At 38.6% G+C, this 21262-nt stretch overlaps 1 protein-coding gene across 1 annotated transcript in view; it reads left to right on the forward strand.

Moving 5' to 3' along the window:
* The first annotated feature begins 759 nt into the window (after positions 1-759).
* Positions 760-21262, forward strand: part of LOC109398559 (uncharacterized) — a 553507-nt gene continuing 533004 nt past the window's right edge. Inside the window, exon 1 of the mRNA XM_062847204.1 lies at positions 760-1416. The gene's annotated coding sequence lies outside the window, so the exon portion shown is untranslated. The remainder of the gene's footprint in view (positions 1417-21262) is intronic.

Raw genomic sequence — 21262 nt, forward strand, 5'->3', positions numbered from 1 at the left:
GAACAAATCTCATTTTCTTCTTTTGTCACTTTGGTCATAGACTTGTCAAGGGGGGTGGGATGATAAATAATAAATGTATTTGATGAAAAATTACCCGAACAATTAGACAAAATCGTCAAACTCATCGGATTTGTTAAGAAATTTTCTCGACGACTCTGATTTCATCTTAAAATTTTTAAATTTCTTGAATAATTTATTTGAATCCCCCCTCAAAATGTCGAATTCCAACAAAAATTCCCGAGGGGGGGTGACATTAGAGAAAATCGAAATTTGTGTCAGCCTAAGTAACGAAAAAATTGTAAAATATTGCTAATGTTTGAGGTTTAACAGTTTTCACTGATATGTATCGAGGTTTTTTTTTGTAGAGTGACCAGGTGGAGCTGCAGGATAGCTAATAGCAAAGCCTGGACTCTTTCCCAACTTTCCCCCTACTAGGACCAATACTCACGATGGAAGTGTGTAATAATTAGTATTGGGTCGTAGTAGTTTTTGAAAATACTGTGTTTTAACTATCCCATCGACTAACTGGATAAATCGATATGTGCACACAAATTGAGTGTTCCAATGAACATCTAACCATAAACAGATCATAGCATGAAGAACCAAACTAACTTTCCGTTTATAGCTTCGTATCCAATTCGTGGAAAGCAATCATCCCACGCCAGCATCCGTCGCGTCGCGTCGTCTTCGTTTGAAAACAGCATAAATAATAAGTTTCGCTTTTTCTCTATTTTTCCATCCTTTTCCACCCGTAGGCTTCCCAGCAGCAGCTACCGGCGGCTTGAATATCCCACTTGAACCAACAACAACGCTGTTGTCCGAGCTATTCCGAGGAGGGGACACACGATATCACCTTTCCGGACAGGTGTCACCAACAAAAGCGACGCTTGGCTGTGGCAAAGCGGCCGGCGGTCCTCTGAACTCGTCGTCGTCGTAGCAGTATAATTTGCCTGCCAAGACGTGCCGGGGAGCAACGAAAACATCAGAAGAAGGAAAAAAAATCCGTTCAACAAAGTCAAGAAGCTATTATGGGGTTGTGAAACTGTTTGTGTGTGTGCTGGAAGAAAAGTGTAGCGTGTGGAAGGGTGAGTTGAGTTCGCGCGTCGTCGTCGTCGGAGTGTTTCGAGGGGAACTGTCTGTTTAGAGTTTTGCGGTGCGAAAAAGGTGCAAAAAGTAGTGCTTTCGACTGGCGAAGGTGTGCCGCGTGAACTCTCCGTTCCTCATCCGGATCCGCCGAACTGTTCACTGAAGTCAAGAGGGGCGGCGGGCTTTTGTTTCTCCACTCGACACCAGTGACGGGAAAAAGCCAGCTGGAAATCGAATCATCTTGGTTTGGTGTTTCGTGTTTCAAGTGGGAGGAAAGAAAGGAAGGTGTCCCGACGAAGGCAACGACGACGGTTGCTGATTAAATTTAAGGTGAGTTCTGTCCTGAGGACCATTTGTACTAATTTGAGAGTATCATTACGACTGTTGCGGCGGGGCAGGATGTGAATAAGTTTTACTGTCCTTTTTATTTCCAAGAAGGTGAGCTTCGAACGGTGGAGTCAGATTCAAAGTTGTGGTCGAGTGGGGAGTCTTTTTCGGCGATGGAAGGCCGAAGAGGGAGTTGTTTGGATTTTTTTTGTGGTGCGAACAATACAAGATGTAAGTGGTAATGGATGTTTTATTGAGGTTTAAACTGATTTTGGGGAAGTACATACTTGTAGACGCTACTTCTCGAGTCGCTTTAAGGTCTTTTGTGACGAGAGTTTCGACTGGAAATTTGTTGAATATTTTAACTGGCTTTCTCAGTCTGGGGAAATTCAAAACGACTAGTTTTGTCGACGTTTCGGCCTTGTTTATTTGGCCTTTTTCAAGGGTAAAACTGTCTGTCGTTCTTCGTTACATTTATATATGCCGCAATTTTCATGTTGGGCTTCTTGTATGACAGGCGACGAAAGATGATCTGGGATAGCACTTTGTAGGCAGCATTCAAAATAGTGATCGCCCTGAAGTTCTCACAATCCAAATGGTCGCCTTTCTTGTAAATGGGGCAAATTACCCCTTCCTTCCACTCCTCCGGTAGCTGTTTGGTTTCCCAGATCCTGACTATCAGCCGATGCAGACAGGTGGCCAACTTTTCTGGGCCCCTCTTGATGAGTTCAGCTGCGATACTATCCTTTTTATGCTTTGTTGGTTTTGAGTTGGTGAATGGTATCCTTAACTTCCCTCAGCGTGGGTGTAGGCTAATTTCCTTCTTCTTCTGCATTGGCGTAGTCGTACCCTCCGTTGTCGTGGTCTCTCGTGTGTCGTGTCTACATCCTCTACGCCATTCAGGTACTCGTCGAAGTACTGCTTCCACATTTCAATTACCTCACGTCCGTCCGTCAAGAGGCCTCCGTCGTTATCCCTACACATTTTGGCTCGCGGCACGAAGCCGTTACAGGATGCGTTAAACTTCTCGTAGAACTTCCGTGTTTCATGAGAACGGCACGCAGTTGCATTTCCTCACACTCCACTTCTTCCAGGCAGCGCTTTTTCCCCCGAAATAGGCAGGTCTTCTGTTTCCACTTCTATTTGAAATGTCCCACGTTCTGCCGGGTTCCTTGCTGCAGCATGACCGCCCGTGCTGCGTTCTTCTGCTCCAAAATCGCTCTACACTTTTAGTCGAATCATTCGTTTCATCGACTCCTTTCCACGTACTTGATGTTGCTCTCAGCTACGTCGTTAATGACTTCTTTTACTGTTCTCCAGCAGTCCTTTAGAGATGCCACATCGCGCTCGCTCTCATCTGGTAACGCTGCCTCGAGATTCTGCGTGTATGCTGAGGTGACATCCGGTTGCTTCAGTCGCGCTAGGTTGTACAGTGCCGGTCGCCTGTATCGTGTTTTGTTGATGACGGAAAGCTTTGGGCGCAGTTTGACCATCACCAAGTAATCGTCGGCGTCGATGTTGGCGCCACGATAGGTCCTGACGTCGATAATGCCGAAGAAGTGCCGTCCACCTATTTGCAATACCGTCTGCTATGGTGATCTTCAGGTAGAACGACAAGAGAGGCTGTGTTGGAAAAATGTTCTACAAATGGCCATGTTCCCAGAGGCGTCGAAAGCGATGAGGCGTATGCCGTATTCATTCGTTAGCAAATCGTCGTTCTGAATTCCTTCTCCTGGTCCTCCTGGAGCGTAAAGGTCTCCTATTATAATCTTGACTTCGTGGCTTGGGCAGCTGCTCGAGCTGCACGTAGAATGTGTCCTTGGCATCATCAATGCTTTCGAATCTGGGGAAGTACAAGTAGATTATACTGAAGTCTAAGAATCAGCCCTTGACCCTCAACCTAAACTTTATTTCATCGATCGACAACCAACTGATCACGTGCCTTTGCATGTCGCCCAGCTCGTTTCCAGCTATGGTAGATGGTATGATTACCTCTAAACGTTATCATCACGGATCCTGCGAAATACACCTCCTTCAACCCTACGATGCAGAACACTTGGCTTCGGATTGCTACAGCCACTTGGGAATACTTTCATGAAATCCTTTAGAAAATCTACTAGAAAATCACTCCATCTATTACTTCAGGAATTTTTTCGAGAATTATTTTAGGAATATTCTCATGGATCCAAGTACTTCAAAGTATTTCCAAGCATTTTCAAGCATTTCCTTTAAAATTTGTTTAGCAGGATTGCAAATGTAATTCCTTAGAAGTTTCCTCCCGAAATTACTCCATGGTCTCTCTCAAGAATTCATTCATGAAGTTTTTCAGGAGTTCTTTTCATGGTATTCGCTCTCAGGTTTCCTCTTAACTCATTTTGAAATCCCTTGAATTATCCTTTTAATAAATTTTTACAAGTTTTTTTTTCGGGTTTTTTTAATGGAATGGTTAAGCAATTTCCTAAAATATTCCTCCTAGTATTTTTACGGGAATTTCTCTAGAAATTTATTCAACAGTTCGTTCAGAAATTTCTTAGAATTTCTCCAAGTAATTATTAAGAAACTACTTGTTGGATCTTGTTTCACAAAAACTTCTTTTAGAAAATCTTACAAATCTTGCTTCAGAAATGTGTCCAGAGGTGCAATCAGAAATACATCTAGATTTTTTTTTCAGATGTTTCTCTGGCAGTTCTTGAAAAGTGAAGCGTTATTTCCCGAACGAAACAATATTTGCTCTTCTTTGACCGGCATTTTTTAACCCAAAGCGATACATATACGTCTTCATAGAGTGTCATCCCAAGTCACATTTTATAGTCAAATAGGTTGGAAGGCGTTCTGAGAACCTTCATAGGACCAAAATAAAAGGTGTGAAGTTTTTAGACGGTTCTCAAACTCTCTGCAAGACCAATTAGTCATTAGAATGCTACTTGGGATCCGTCTGAAGCAAGTGTGAAGAGGAGTAATAATAATTATGACTGAGAGTGAGGAACGATGACTCAGCGCTGGGTGGCTCTTTGAATTGTTCTCTTCGCCGGTGTTTATGGCAATGAATAACGAATATACTTGATTTCACTATTTTTCATATTTACTCCGTTTCAAGCACTGTTCTGTAGAGATTTCTCAAAAAAATCCTACAGAAATTCTTTCAATAAACCCTCTGGATATTTTAAAAAAATCTTCCAGAAATCTTTCAAGGATTCTTTCAGAATTTCTTCAGAAATTCCCTCAAAAAAAATCTTTATTTATTTATTCACATTTTTTCAAGCATTTATTTGGTCCATTTGAGATTCTTTCAGTAGTTCTTCTGAGGTGTTTCAGTCATCGGAGAACACAAAAAAACACCCAGTGATCAATGGAAGTATCTCGATGTAAAAGTTTCTCAGACTAAAGTGGAAATCGAATTCAAAGTTAAAATAATATTCCTGGTGGACTGACACCGCTAACCGCACGGTTATGAAGACATGTTTTTTTTAATTATTCCTCTAATAATATCCACAATTGATTGATTACAAAAATCCTCCCATTTGGAAATATTATTCATCGATAGCTTCATACAGGTTAAAACTCTTAAACCCCCTCCTGCCCATTGCATAGCCTTGGCATGAGACATTCTTACAACGAGCCTTCCAAAATGCCACCAGACATCTAAAGAAATCGGATTGTTGGAAGGTACTCCCTTACCTAGCGCTTCCAGATCTTATCAACAAGTTGTCGGTTCATTGCCAAATTCGTTTGTGTTACTTTTGCTGACTCCGCTAATGCCAGTCTCTCCCAAATGGAGGGTAACGTGCCTCTGGAACCGGCTTTTTGAATGTCTGAGAGAACGTTGTATCGGTGTTAGAGATTCGCCTGTGTCGTCCAGAGGTATAACGTCAGTGGCCTTGACTTAACCACGGACTCCGCTCCAGCGATCATGGTGGTTAAAGTTTCGTCGTCGGGGATTTGATAGAGAAATAAGGATCCTAGCACCTCCATGTCCGAGGTTTTCCCACTATCCCCCGTAGTGTGTGTGGTGCAAAGGGTGGATTGAACACCCACTAGGTGCTCGTGTTGGTGAACATCTCCTGTAACTGCCTATTGGTAGTTTGGATATCCGCTCGCATAGCTCGACTCGCTTCTTAAAAAATTGGTGCCGGTACCACAGTAGATTTCTACTTGCACGTGGTTAGGCACGGCCAGGCGTGTATCTGGTTGAGGGGCCATTTTAGATGACGCTGGAGCGGCTTTGGGAATCCTACAAGTTTTACAGTTCTTTGTTACTTGCTGTACCGTAGATTCAAAATATGGAAGTGCTGACGCATCTCGTTGTGAATGGTTTCTTTGTTGGCATACAAATGTCGGCCAAGATACCAGATCTACGCTCAAAGCATTCAAGACGGCGCATCGCCCTGGGGTAGCTATTTGGTAGGACTGCCGAGTCAATTCGCTACGGTCTACTACGTATCCATAAATGGTCCAGCGTAGAAGTTTTAGATACATGATGTCTTTTGAAAAGTTTCTTCATATTTTTCGACCTTTTTTCTCATCATTGTGAAATTAGGGTGGTCTCTCTAGTTTAGCTGATCCAAACATCTACTTTTTAATAGTTTTTTGTACGCTTACAAAATGTTCTACAAAGTTGTAAAAGGACTTATTTGGAGTAAGTTTGCCAAAGAAATCATTATTCTATCTCTTATGGTTCCTAACTTTAATTTTTTTCAATAATCATGTTAGGGTGATCCATGAAATTCAGTTTTATTGCAATAACTTTTAATCCATTCGTTTCTCGTAAAAACTTTGTTTAGAGCACTTTAAAAATTATCAATGACGCATATTTTTTCCAAAGAGCCCAATGTTCTATCTCTCATAAGTCATAGTTAAAAAGATATTGACTCTTTTTTTTTTCAAAAAATCACTTTTTTTAAGTCATATCTCAAAAAGGAGCAAATGGGTTTTCAATCGCCGAATTGCATTGAAAAGATCGTACTCTGTTCTATTGATGGTGAAAAAAATGTGAGTACCTTTTTTGTTTGAAGCTATTTATTGAATTTAAAAAATACGGGTTTTTACATAGAAAATCAGTTGTAACTATTGAAATCGATGAGATACAAAGTTGGCGTCTTCGACAGTTTTGTGAGTTTTTGAATGTTCTGAAAGTGCTCAGAACAAAGTATAGCGAAAAGATCAACGCATAAAATTGTATTGAATATAAACGGATTTTCAAATGGAAAACGGAACAATTCAAGCAAATTTAGCTTTTATTTATTTGGTAGATAGATCAGATAGTTACATCTTTTAAACTATGAGGGATAGAACATCGAGCTCTTCGAAAAAAATATGCGTCATTGATAATTTTAAAAGTGCTCGGAACAAGGTTTTTACGAGAATGGATTAAAAGTTATTGCATGAAAGCTGTATTTCATGGATCACCCTAACATGATTATTTAAAAATAATATAAGTTAGGAACCATAAGAGATAGAATAATGGTTTCTTCGGCAAACCTGCTCCAAATAAGTTCTTTTACAACTTTGTAGAAAATTTTATAAGCGTACATAAAACTATTAAAGAGCAGATGTTTGGATCAGATCGACTACCACCCTAATTTCACGATGATGAGATAAAAGGTTGAAAAATATGAAGAAACTTTCCCAAAGACACCATATACCTAAAACTTAAGGTTTAGGCACAATTATTTTTGTCTTCGTCAATGCGGCTCTGGACCCATTGTGCACTGGTTGCAGTCTCTGACACTATGAATGTAGCAACTGGTGATGCCATTGATAACTGTCTTCGACGCCAAAACGCGTTTGCGACTTGCATGGACGACCGACGCCCATGTTTCCCCAAGCACGTCCGACATAGATGATGATCTTGGACTGTCTTCCACCGGCTATCAGGCCCCCACTTCTAGAAAACCGTATAGTCCTTGATCTTGTTACCAGTGCCGTTGCATATGTAGAACACAGGACCATCAGGGTGGCATCCTCCATGACTTTCTTCTTCGCTGGCTCGAATGCTGAATGCGCGTTAAGAAAATTCTTATCTTTTGCTGAACTTGCTTTGGCTGCTCGCAATAGTTTGGGTCCAGAGAGACGAACCAGCCAAGGGCTGAAAGTCTCTTTAATAAAGACAAATCAATCAATCAGTTTGGGTCCGAGGTCGCCGGTATCAATGAGACATACAGGAGGCAAACTCTACTACTCTACTACTACTTCTCTACTAGTTCCTGTAGTAGTGTCGGGTTGCATAAGTATGCCAATCACTCCGCTGCATCCAATTGGTAACACAATTCTGACCAGCTATTTCAAAGGAGATCAGGGTATTTAATCGATCTGCTCTTGGTGGAGGAACATCGCAAATTTTATTCAACAGCGTCTGGATTATAACTTCCAACGCCTTTCCTTGTAACGCTCATTTCAGCCTGGCCAAGTTTCCAGCATCGGTGTAGTCACACGCCGTTGTCGAGTTCGCATGAGCGCCATAGGAGAGCGTCAATTCTTAGGGTCACCTATGAAAATAGAAAGGTCCATGGGAATGACCTGCTTTGCCGTCATGGAAAATACTTGATTATTGCGCCTAATTATGAAGTATTCTAGGGAAACCACTCCATGACAAATATTTTCACGATTTTTTTCTGAATTTACCACGGAAAGGAGCATTCTCGCAGGAGATCCTTTTATGAGTTGAGCAAGATTTCTTCGAAACTTTTTCTGCGAGAATTAGAAAGTATTCATTTCCATGTATTTCTTTAGATTTTTTTCCATGACTATCTACAGAAACATCGCCAGAAATGCCTTTGAGATTCTTCCAGGATTTCCCATATTTTTCCACTATTTTTATAGAAAAAAATTCTCGTAGATTTTTCTAGAATGAGTCTAGCAGAATTCATCCTAAGATTCCCCCAAATATTTCTTTGGGGTGCTTTCCTGAACTTATAAGTCTTTAGAATTCCTTCTTCAATTTCTTGACACTTGCCCACGGTTTTTTTTAGAAAACGCAATTCATTAAAACGAGATTTTTAGGGAAATTTCTTCCAGAATTGCTTCATGTTTTTTTTTAATTTTTCCTCCAGAAGATTTCTTTTTTTATTAGATTTCCTCTTGTAGCATTTCATTGGGATTTCTCCATAAATTAAATTCTTCAAGAAATTTCTCAAAAAGTATTCCTCCGAAGGTGTCTCCAGAAGATACAATTCCAGGAGATATTGTTTTCTTGGAGATTCGAAGATTCTTTCAAATAATTCAAGGTTTTTCTTGAAAAATCTGAAAATTTTCCACTAAGTCTTTCAGAAATTATTGGAATTTCTTCAGAAGTATATTTATGTATAACTCCATTTAATCATGGATTCTCTGAACCTTTCAGAAACTGCAGCGCGCTCGCACTGTATACGACGAGTGAGGTTTTTTTTGGGAGTGTTGTACTTTTTACAACAGCGCGTTTCCTGAAAAAATAGTCATTTTTTTGAAAATTTCCCAAAAAAAATCTCAAGAGATTCTTCTGAAAGTTTTTCTGAGAATTTGACCAGAAGTTGGGGATTGCTAAAAATACATTCTAGGGATACCATTATGTACAGATTAAGGTGTCCTCAGTTAGCCTAGTGGTTAAGGCTATTGAACACGGCTTCGATTGCCGTTCCGGTCGGGAAAAGTTTCCTGGCTCCCTGGGCGTAGTGTACCATTGTACTTGCCTCACAGTATACAAAATCATGTAATGGCAGGCAAGGAAAGCCCTTCAATTAATAAACCGTGGAAGTGCTCAATAAACATTAAGTTGAAGAGAGGTAGGCCAAGTTTCAGTGTTAACGTAGAGTCATAGAGAAAAAGAAGAAAAAGAAGATACATTCAAATTTATCTGTATTATATATGTTTTTGAGCATCTTTATAGATTGCGTTTTATATGACATACAACTTTTTTCTTGTATAGGATTCAGATTTTCCACAAGAATTTTGTATGGGATACAAATTTTTGAAGAAGTGATACAAAAAATCATCTGGTATCCCTGATACATTCAATCGTTTCTTCAGGGATTCTTTCAGAAAAATTTCCTCCAAATATTATTACAGTAATGTCTTCGGAAACTATTCCAGAATCTACTCGTTTGCATTTATTCTATTATGAATACCTGTAAATAGGTTTTAAGTTCTACTAGAAATTCTTTCTATAATTCCTTCAAAACTACATTTTTTTTCAAATTTGTTCAATGATTCTCTAAAGAATACCTCCAGGGTTCATTTTTCTTTTGTTTCTGCAAGATATTCTTCAGAAATTTTATCAGTACTTCAAAGATTTTTGTGTACTAACGCTTCGGAAATTGCATAAAAAAATCGGCTAAAAATTCCTCTAAAGGTGTGTATCTTTAAGAGGTCTTTCATGTATTCTTTCAAATAAACAAGTTCGAACATCCCTCAGAAATTTATTGAGATATTTCTTAGAGAATTTTACCTCCAGAAAATTCTCTTGATTTTTATTTAAAAAAATTAAAGAAGTATCTTAACGATTTGTTGCTTCTGGAATTTTTGTCCGAAAATCAATCTAGAATATTTCGAAGAATTTCTACTTGGAGTTTCTAAAGCATATACCAGGTTTTTTTATGGTGTAGATATAACAAATCCACACCCTTAATTTTCAAGTGCACGAATTTAAAAAAATAACGATTCGCTCTGTCGGGTTGATGAAATGGTCACTACCAGCGGGTCAATCAATCAATCCACTTTCTAAAGCAAACCATCATTTGGTTCTCCAGATTTGTTCTCTTGTATATTTGTGGTGTGGCTTTCTTATGGATTTCATTTCAAAAATTCTTACAGTATTTTTGTGCAATTCCAGGAAAACTTAATAAAAATCCCTGGAAGAATATCTGAAAATATAAATGAAGAAATTTCTGAACGATTCTTAGGAGATGTTTGTGAAAGAACAGCAGAATAAATTTCTAAAAAGAATTCTTGTAGGAATATCTGCAGTAATCTGCGAAGGAATTCCTCAAGTAATTATTAGAAGAACCCGAAGGATCATGTAACTTTAAGAAGAATCGGAAGGATTCCCGAAAGTATCTCTGTAGAGTTTGTCCCTTACTGAAATTCCTGAAGAAATTCTCACAATTCTGCAAACGTGCCTGCAGATACGCTTGAAGTAATCCATGCACACATTTCTGAAAGAATATCTGAAGAAGTATCCCTGTGTAAATCTCTAGATATTTGATTGATTGATTTGTCTTTATTAGAGAGACTTTCAGCCCTTGGCTGGTTCGTCTCTATCTCTAGATATGTTGAAATAGCTGAAGAAGTTCCCGGCGAATTTTTGAAAAAAAAACCTGAGGGAACTTTATGTTAAACTTTCTTCGAGAAAATTTGAAGAAAATCCACTAGGAACACTTGGGGGAATTTCTTAAAAAATCAATTGAGGAATTGTTAGATACATTCATGAAAAAATACTTGATGAAATGAAATTTTTGGAAGTATTCCTATAGCGTTATGTGGGCATATTTCGGAAGGCATTCTAGGAGACACATCTTTTTATGCTTCTGTAAAGATTCATAGAAAAAGAATCCGAGGAAGGCGTTCTACAGGTATCTACGGAGGAAATTCTCAGCGGATCAGTTGCCGATTTTCATGAATGTTCCCAGGAAACAATTGCTTCAGAAATCTCTCCATGGATTGCAATATACATTTTTGTTTTTTTTTGGGAATTTCGCTTGCCATTATTTCATAAATTTCTCCAGGAGTCTCGTTAGAAAGCCTTAAAAAGTTTTCTTCTATTTTTTTTCATAAAATCTTTCAAATTATCTCCAGGGGAAATTTTCTCAGTGATTCCTCCGAATTACTTCAAGAAAAAAATTCAAGAACTATTTTGGATCTTATATTCAAGAATTAATTTATTAATTTATTCAGGGATTTCATCAATAATTGCCAGGCTTCTACAATAGTTTCTTTATGGGTTTTCAAATCTTGTATGGATTGCTTTGAAGATTTCTCCATGAACTTTTCCAAATGGCTTAAGAAATTCCACAAAAAAATTACTCAAGACTAGAGAAATTTCTCATTACTAGAGTAATAATTCAGAGTAAAACAAAATCCAGAAGGGAGTTCTTAAGGAATGCATGGAACAGATTCTTGCATTCCTAAAGAATTTCCTTCTGGATTTTTTTCTGGAATTTAGTGCAGACTTCTCAAAAACACCTTTAGAAAATCAACCATGGATTCCTTTAAAAGTTGCTCTTTGGATTCCTTTAGAAAATCCTCCTTATCCTCAATATTTTATTCTGGCATTTTGCGAAAAAAAATGTATGCTTTTTTAAGAAACTTCTCTCAAGATTCCTTCAGAAATTTCTTTAAGGATTCTTTTAAAAAACTCTTCATGTTTTTTTCCAGAAATACTTCCGGGGATTGTATTGGGAAATCAGCATTTTCTCCTGTAAATGAAAAATTCAAAATTCCTCCATAATAGCTTTAAAATTTCGCTCCGAAGTTCTGGGGATTTTTCAGGAAATCATTAAGCAATTTCTTCAATGTTTTCTTCAAAATTTCTTCCGGCAATTTCTTTAAAAATTCTCTAAAGATTTCTTAGGAAAATTTTCCAAGGATTTCTTAAGATATTCTCCTATGGATTTCTTTAAAATTTTCTCCATGGACTTTTTTGGAAAATTGGATTCTTTCTAAAATTATTCTAGTGCTTCTTACACCAATTCATCCACGCATTTTTTTTATCAGAAATTCTTCCAATATTTTTTTCTGGAATTCCTCCAGCAGTTCATTCAGGAAGTCTTCCAGGGACTCCTTCAAGTATTTCTCTTTGAATTTCACTGTTAATTCCTCCAGGCCCATCAACTGGTCTACGCAATGAAGTTTAGCATCTTGAGTTCTAATTATTATGCGCTCGAAAAGCAAAAAGTTGTTTACCCTGCCAACACAGATCCGCAATAGCCGAATCATTCCCAAGAAAAAAATATGCCATCTCATAAACACAATAAACCAACCAAACTAATCTGCTAATTCCAATTAATGTCGTGTTTATTTTCCTGCACCACATATCGCTACTTCATATCTGCTCCTTCTTCATGGTTCATGAGGACGCCCTTCGGTGATTATATTTCCTCTTCTCGACCCCCCCTCAAGTAGTACATATAGCCGAAAAACAACCGAAAGCTGCAAAAGTTTTCCTCGGAGCCATGTCAGCGGGATTAATCCAGCTCATGAGTAGAGCACATGAGATGGGCCCTTTGTCGCGGCCCGGTCGTCTTCATCGGTCATCAAGTGGAAAACTTGTTTCGGAGCTCTTGATGCTGCGGCCCGCTCGCTCACTCTAATCTGCCCGATTAGGGGAAGAAATATCGCACAAAGAGTACGGAGAAGAAGAAGAATCACCGATTCAATGAGCGAGCGTTTTCTCATCGCCCGGCCCGCCATCGTTATTGAGTTGTTTTGGCTTAATTCTATGTGGCATTCCTGTGAGCCGCCAGTCGGGACACACGGTCAGCGATGCGGGACGTCTCTTTGGGTTATATATCAACCGCAACCAGTGGCAGTGATGCCAAAGATGCAATTTTGTAGACAGTACGTAGTATGTCGTTTTCACAGTGCTACCTATTCCAAAAAAATGCATTTTATTGGTCTACCTTAAAAGTTGCACGTTTACCACTTCGGCTAAGAGTCACAAATCCAAAATCTTTTACTAAAACATTCTCTGGCATCCCGGCTCATCATGGTCACCACGACCACCGTCGTCATAGTGAGAATCTAACCGAGAAGCAAATGATGTGGTTTCTGCCTCGGTCCCCACTGGTAATGGATTCGCGATATCCACTCGGACCAAAGCCAATCGATGTCTTCGGAAAGCTTCATCCACTTTGCATCGGTTTTCCCACCAGAAACCATTTCCGTGAAGCACTCCCCCATATCATCAAATAATTCTTTTACAGCAATGTTTCAATAAAATTTTATCTTTATGCTTTCATCTTAATACACACCCTCGCACGCCCTCCGGTTAGTGTGCTTGTTCAATATCCAGCCAGGATTTTCCCACGCCCGAACTCGGATCCTTCTAGCCGTCCCCGGTAGTGGCGAACCACACGGCCAAAGAGCTTCGCTTCTTGTGAGTAAATGGTCGTCGGTCGGTCATCATATAACATGAAAGCTATCGAACTAAATGAAAGCGAAGCAAACGGAGCCAAAACAAGCAACATGACGACGACACCCTCTAAGCAACCGACCAGCAGACCAAACCGGATCGAACCCTTTCTCAGGGACCGGGAACACAGCTCAGCGAAAACCGCACGACCCAGAGCCACCTGACGACGACGACGACGACGACCTTCCATAATACGATGAAGGGTGGAATACACGGAGAACGCTGCTGGTTGGCGGGAATCGCCCCTAGGTAGGACACGTTCTCCGGCTGCCCAGAATGGTGATGGCTGTGTGGGGGAGTAGTGTTGAGAAATGATTTGGTGAACACCTTTTTCGATTTTTTTTCTTCTTCATCCTGGAGTGGTCCTGAAGGACGTGCATCGGGAGTTCCCGATTGAGTGTGTGCTTGGTGTTTGTTGGTTGGTTCGGGCAAGGGACGGCACGCGACTTGATTGGCAATGGACTTTAGAAGTAAAGGACTGCTTAGGGGTTTATTTCTACGGTGATTTTATATTAGCTTGATTTTTTTCTTTTTCTTACTTGTTTTGAGTTTGTTGAGAATGCTATGGTACGGTAGTAAAGTTTTGTATTTCTGTAGAGGTAATACATTCCATACAGTGTATGGATATGGGCACTCTCAACCTACCCTAGTAGCACATATGTTCTATACGAGTTCATATTACTGGTATATGACCAAATTTAGTCATATAAGAGTAACATAAACATGTGTAGAACATATTTGCTACTAGGGTAGGGTCAATCCAAACGACTAGTTTTGGATTACCTGATGTTTCGATCGGTTTTATCTGTCCTTTATTAAGGGAAAATTGCCTAGGCAATTTTTTTTCAGCGAGGAAGTCATTGAGGCAATCCCGAAAATACCTATCCCTGAAGGAACTTCAGAAGAAGGAGAATTTCAGAAATTACGTTGTAGATTGTTCCATAAATTTAATCAGTTTTTTTTTAAGAATATTCTTAACAATCATTCCAATGACTGATGAATTCCTACAGGATTCCATTCAACCCTTTGGAGCCGGAGGGGTCATATATAACCCCAACATAGAAACAGCAGTATAAATGCACACATTCAATAAAACAGAATATTGTCTTCGGTAAAGCTGTTGCAAATTGAGTTCTTCATTGAGGAAAAATGGGAATATTTGAATTTAAAACCTTACTGACAACCTAGAACATCCTGAACACCATTAAGTTTGGATAAATTACTACTGACATACCAGTTGCTCTAAAAGCTGAATGTGGATATGTATTCGAAGGTTAACATCAAGAATATCAAAAGGTGTTTTATGTTTTGGGATGTTCTAGGTGTTCCAAACTGTCCAGTAGTAAGGTCCTTCAAATCTACAAGAATAATGTGTTGTGTTTTCGCCATAAATAATAGCATTGTATAATCCACTGGGATCCGTGAAGCTCTTGAAATCTACTTTGTCATTCATAAATACTTTAGGGATATTCCAGGTCAGAAAAACTACCTTGGAGTTCAGAACTTCAGGTCTACACTCGTAACAGTAGCCTTATCTGTTATACTGAGTAACGTTGCATAATCAACCGCGGTTATTGGACTAATCTGAAGTCTACTAAATATTATTATAAATCTTTGGGACATTCAGGGTGTTTCAAACTGTCCTATGAAGTCCTTTAAATCTACAAGAATAGCTTTTTGTGTTTCCGCCATAAACAATGGCATTGCATAATCTGCTGGGTCTTCAGTTAGCGTAGTGGTTAAGACTATGGATCGCCAATGTGAAGACGGTTGGTTTGGTTCCCGTTCCAGTCGGGAAATTTTTCTCGACTCCCTGGGCAATAGTGTGTCATTGTATTTACCTCACAATATACAAAGTCATGTAATGGCAGGCAAAGAAAGCCCTTCAATTAATAACTCTGGAAGTACTCCAAGAGCACTATGTTGAAGCGAGGCAGCCAAGTCCCAGTCTAGACGTAGAGGCATAAAGAAGAAGAAGAAGAATCTGCTGGAAATCAAGAAGTTCGTGAAATCTAAAATGTAATTTAGAGACACTATAGGGATATTCCTCCATCTTGGAGTTCAGAACATTAGGTCTACACTCGAAACAGCAACCATATCTGTTATACTGAATAACTTTGCATAATCAATCGCAGTTACTGGACCAACCTAAAGTCAACTATATATTATTATAAACTTTTGAGACATTAAGGGTTGTCCAAACTGTCCTGAAGTTTAGCTCTTTACAGAATCCTTACTGCCATAGAGCTTATTTGATAAAAACAATCACTGTAACATGAGGTGATTTCGTTTTAGATAGTAACGTTACATAATCAAATAGAATTCTTGAACCTCTGAACCCTCAAGGGTCACTTCATAATAGTTTTGTAATAATAAAGGTCATCCAATCTTTCTTGGACAAAACAACTTTACATCTGTACTTGGAATACTAGCCTGCTACACTGAATAATGATACATAATGAATCATATTACTAATATTCTTCAAAGACTAGTAGGCATTGTTCTGTACCTTTGAAACATTTATGTTTGAACTTTTATGAAACTTGTTTTTTTAATCTGCATTCGTTGTAGTCATTATTTGTGCTATAAAAAGTTAGTTTACTTATTTTCCTAGTCAGAATTCTTGTGAAACTTAGAGTCATTCCAAAACATTTTTGGAATATTTCAGGATTACTAAACTTTCCTACAACTAAGAACTTATAGCTAAGGCAGATATGACGAAGCCACATCTCGAACAAAAATGTGAAGGCGAATATGGAAAACGCGGCCGAAGATAAGGACTGCAATAACAAACACGGATACAATCATTACTGTTAGTAATGCTGTGCAACTCAAAACAGTATAGTAAAAGCTCCCTTAGTGGAGTCAGTACCAATAGTGGTGGTAGTGACAATATAGCACTATTTCGACCAAAAAGCTTGCAAATGGCATTTTTAATAGATGCATCATACCTAATTAATAACATTGATTCAGTTTTGTGTTCAGGATTTGTCGGAAAACCTTTTTTAAATAATTATTTTCCTTAACTTTTTTGCTCCTTTGTACCTATAGTGGTGGTAGTGCTCCTATAGTGGTTGGTCCCATAAGAATTCAATGGGATGCGCCACTATAGGAACCAATGTTAAACTTTACCTCCATAATAGGAACCACGTACCTGTAGTTGCTGCAAGTGATTTATTAGCAAAAACTGAAATGATTTTTACATTTTTCTTAGCAAATTTAAGTGGAAAACTAACGATTAACGTTTTCAGACTTTTTATTTTGTGGTATTATCAATTTTATTCAATTATTTTAGTACGAGGAGATACTAATAGCACCCCTATTCTGCCCATAAACGCATAGTTGACGTAAGCGCCACTGTAGTTTTTGACACACTTTTGAAATGTTTACAATAAATAATGAAAATTTGTGAACTTTTTTTACGTCGACATCTAGCTGGCGATTAGATCTCGTGCTGTATTGAATAAAACTGGTCACAATTATGCACATGCAATAGATATTAGCTTGTGAATGCTGACATTGTCGATGGTGGTTACGTCAACTATGCGATCATGGGCAGTATTGGTACATTTACCCTAAAAAAAAAAGAAATTATTACGGCTGTAGATTCCATGTAATATATTGCAGGACAGTGTACGATTCCGAATGTCCCAAAGCTATGTTATAGTCTCTGATTGTATTCTATGAGCTCCAGTAAGTTTAACAGTCAAAACAGGACCTAAAATTGCTATAGAGGATAGACTTTAAACATCATAATGGTTTGGATGACCCCAGCTGATCTGATGATGTCCATTGTACATGCAGATTTACTGGACATGATAGGATACATTTGGTAGCTTTGTATAATGAAAGAAGTTACTGTCACGCCTACTTTAGGATGTAAACTCAAGAACAGTTTGGATGACCTAGGATATCCAGGTTATACTGTAGCGTTGCCGTAAAAATCCTTGAAAAGTTCTGACAAAACTTACTTTCAGAGTGCTTTCAAGAACTTTTTTTTCAGAGCTTGCCCAGGAATATGTAGCTTCCAATAATGCAAGTGAGTTCATGAAGAATATCGTTCTGGATTTCCTCCAGCGCTTTCTTCGAGTGTTCCTTAAGGGTTTGTTCCGTAATTCCTCCAGGAATTTCGCCCGAAGTTCCTTCAGACATGTCCTCCGTAATGCATTCAGGAATGCTAGTAATTTCACTGAATTTTTTACTTCAAAAATGCCTCAACACTTTTTCCCAGAGTTCCTTCAGCAATTTCTTCCAAAGTTTCAAAAAAATATCTTTGATAATGCTTCCAGAACTTTCTTCCGGAGTTCCTGCACGAATCACTTATCTAGTTCCTCCAAAAATTTCATATAGATTTTCTCCAGAATTCCTCTGGATGTATCTCCTCCAGGAATATGTAGTGTTTTTGAGAATTTCTACCAGATTCGTTTCTGGAGTTTTTATTAAAATCTCTTCCAGAGTTCCTCCAGAAATTAACACCAAAGTTGTTGGAGGTAATCTGCCGTTCTAGGCCCAATTGTCCCATGTTATATGGGAATCCCATATAACAGAGGTTCCCAAACGTTTTGTTATCGCGGTGCCCTTTAATTATTCCAAAAAAGTCGCGGCGCACCAAAGTTTTTAACAAAGTTTTTTTTTTATTATAAACAACTTTAACTTTAAAATGTTAGAGGCAAAATCGTAAAACACTTCTTATATCATGTTTTTTATAGAATTTAGAGAAAATTTGGAAAACTAACTATATTTTCATATAGATTTCTCAAAGATAATTTAAATTTTTGTGAGATTTCAAAAATCATGTTGATTTTATTATAGAAGCTTTGTAAATAAGAAAAAAACTCAAATGTAGAGATAAAACAAGCTGCTATTTTTAAGAATTCAGTCAAAAATTCTAAAGCGTCTAATTAAATTGAAATGACTTCCCAGAACTTGCCCTGTTTTAATTTTTTGCGGAAATTTCAAAGCAACACTTTTAAACACTTTTATTTATTAAGGAAAATTGCAGCAAACTAAAACACATGAACTTTTTATTTTTATAATTTTCAACTCAACCCTTCGGGGCTGGAGTGGCCATATTCAACACCGGTAAAGAAACCGAGCATAACAAACTTGATCGATTTCAGCGAGGTTACGGCAGTACTGATGAAACAGTCCGGTTCAAAAAGGGTAAAGAAGGCAAACTTGCATGACGCTAAGCTATTCCGAAGACCTTGTAATTATTCTGAAAAGAATGTAAATAAGGTTCTTGAAATCAAAATTTTGGACAATATAGTAAAATCAAAAGCTAAGCTGAAGCTTAAGAGATCCAAAAATAATTTCAAAAATTAAAAAATTTGGTTTCAATTGATATGTTTAAAAAGGATACCAGAAATCCTATTAAACAATCGAAGACGAAAAAAGAAAAATAAAGCAGGCCAAACATGTCTAAAGGTCCTATCTGCAGAAGAGAGGCTCTCTTTGGTTTTCCTATCTTTCGTTACTATCTCAGCTGTTTATTTGTATTATGATTGTCTCCTTGCATTTAAGGATGGTCCAAACAGTCGTCTTTTGATTTGTACTGCAAAAGTAGTTGAAAAGTGTACCATTACATTGCAATAATTGAAAGAGAAAGTGAACAAAGTGAGCCTCTCAAATGCAGATAGGACCTATTGAAATGTTTGGCCTGAAAGGTGTTCCGCAATACAAATAAAGAGTTTGTTCTTTTTTTTGTCACATCACAAAAGCCTGCGGCACACCTCGGAAATGTTCACAGTTTGGGAAGCACTGCCATATAACATGGGACAATCATGCGTAGAACGGCAGTTATGTGCCTTACATTTCTGAAAACACTCCAGAAGATAATGTGAGCAGAGCTTATGACGGAATTCCTGGTAAAACTCCGAACGGAATCCTTGGAAGAAATCCGGACGAACTTCCTAGAGAAAATCCGTACAAAGTCCAGGTGGCACCCAGGAGAGAATTTCTGGAAGAACTCCGGACGAAATTCCCGAAGGAACAACATAATTCCTGGAGCCCATTCGGTATTCCCGAAAGAACTTCAGACATAACTCCAGAAGAAACTCCGGATGGAATTCCCGAAGAGACTCTTGACGGAATTCCCGACGGATCTTCTAACGAACTTCCTGAATAAATTTTGGATGGAATTCCCGAAGGATCACTGGACTGAAGGTCTATAATTATTCCAAATGGGGCTGCTGGGAGAATTCTGTACGGAATTCCCATATGATTTTTTTGGAAGAAACACCTGACGAAATTCTTAGTGTAACACGGGAAAAGTCCTGGAAATAATCTGAAAAAAGTACGAAGAAATTCCAAAAAGAATTGCTTCTGGAACTTCGGACGGTATCGCTAAAAAAATCCTAAAAGAAATCAGGCCAGCATTACTGGGAGACCTCCAGGCAGGAATTTCTGGACGATTGTCGGATGACACATTTCGGAAAAAAAAAATCCTTGGTGAACTCGAGCCAAATTCCCGGTGCAAGTGCGGACGGAATTCTTGAGAATTCCTATGGATGAATGTTTAAGAAGCACTCTGGAAGAAGTTCCTAAATGCTTAATCCCAAAGGAACTCGGGTTGAGAATTTCTAAAAAAAAACTCCCGACGTAATTCCTGAAAAAAATCCTAAACGGCCTTCCTAAAGGAGCTCTTGACGGAATTCCTGAAGGAACCCTGGAGAAACTGTGGACGAAACTTCTGGAAGGGATCTTAACGGAATTCCTGGAGGAACTTCGGTCCGGTATTCCGAAAAAAAACTATGGAAAGAACTCTTGGTGAAATGCCCGAAGGAACTCCTGATGGAATTGCTGGAGTATTTCGGTACAGAATCCATGGAGACACCCAGGACAAAAACCCAGGAAGGAATTTGGAAGGAATATCTGAGGGAACTGCGAACGAGATTTCAGGATAAAATCTGAATGGATGTTTGAGCACACTGGTAGAAATTCCTGGAGAAACTCGGTACACAATTTCTGGAAGCACTGCGGTTTGATATTCCCGAGGAACTCCGGACGTAATACCAGACGGAACTCCTGAAGGAATCCTGGAAGAAATACCTGAGGGAATTCCCGGAACTCCCAGAAGGCATTCCCGGGTTAATCGTGTAAAAATTCACGGAGGAATCTCTGAAGTGCCGGGGCCCGTTGGTGTGGGTTCGGGTTTAGTTCGACTTACTATTTCACAGAATCGTTACCTGTTCTGTGGCTTAGTTGATTAGAGTAGTGAATACGGAATCGTGGGTTCGAATTCCACCAGAACGCGATTATTTTTTTTATAAGTTCTTCTCTTGATTTGATAATTAGCAACATTTAGTGCCTTCTAATTAGTTATAAGTTCATCACTCTAGTGAGAGATCCAGAATTAATCATTGAAAGTGTTTTCAAATCAATTCATAAAGGAATTTCTAAAGATTCTTTTAACGTTCCCTGAAGGAATGGTTGAAGGAATTCCCGAAGCAATCTTCGGAGTTTGTTTTTTGTTAAAACCCATTAGAATATTTCCTATACAATCTTTGGAGGATCTTATAGGAGAATCATCGAAGGCGCTTTTGAAGAAATCTTTCAAGAATTCCCGTAAGATTACTTAGAAGATTTTTCAAAAGGATTCTGTGATAAGATCCTTGGATCTCTGTAATGAATAAATGGAGTTTTTCTGTGTGCATCTTTGTAGAAATTCCTGAACGTTGAACTTGAACGATTATGCAGAAAACCCTCAGCAATTTGATGAGGGAATTCTTAGAGGAATTCTAGGAGAAA

This window comes from Aedes albopictus, chromosome 1 (genome assembly GCF_035046485.1).
Source record: "Aedes albopictus strain Foshan chromosome 1, AalbF5, whole genome shotgun sequence".
In the NCBI taxonomy this organism is placed as follows: Eukaryota; Metazoa; Arthropoda; class Insecta; order Diptera; family Culicidae; genus Aedes; species Aedes albopictus.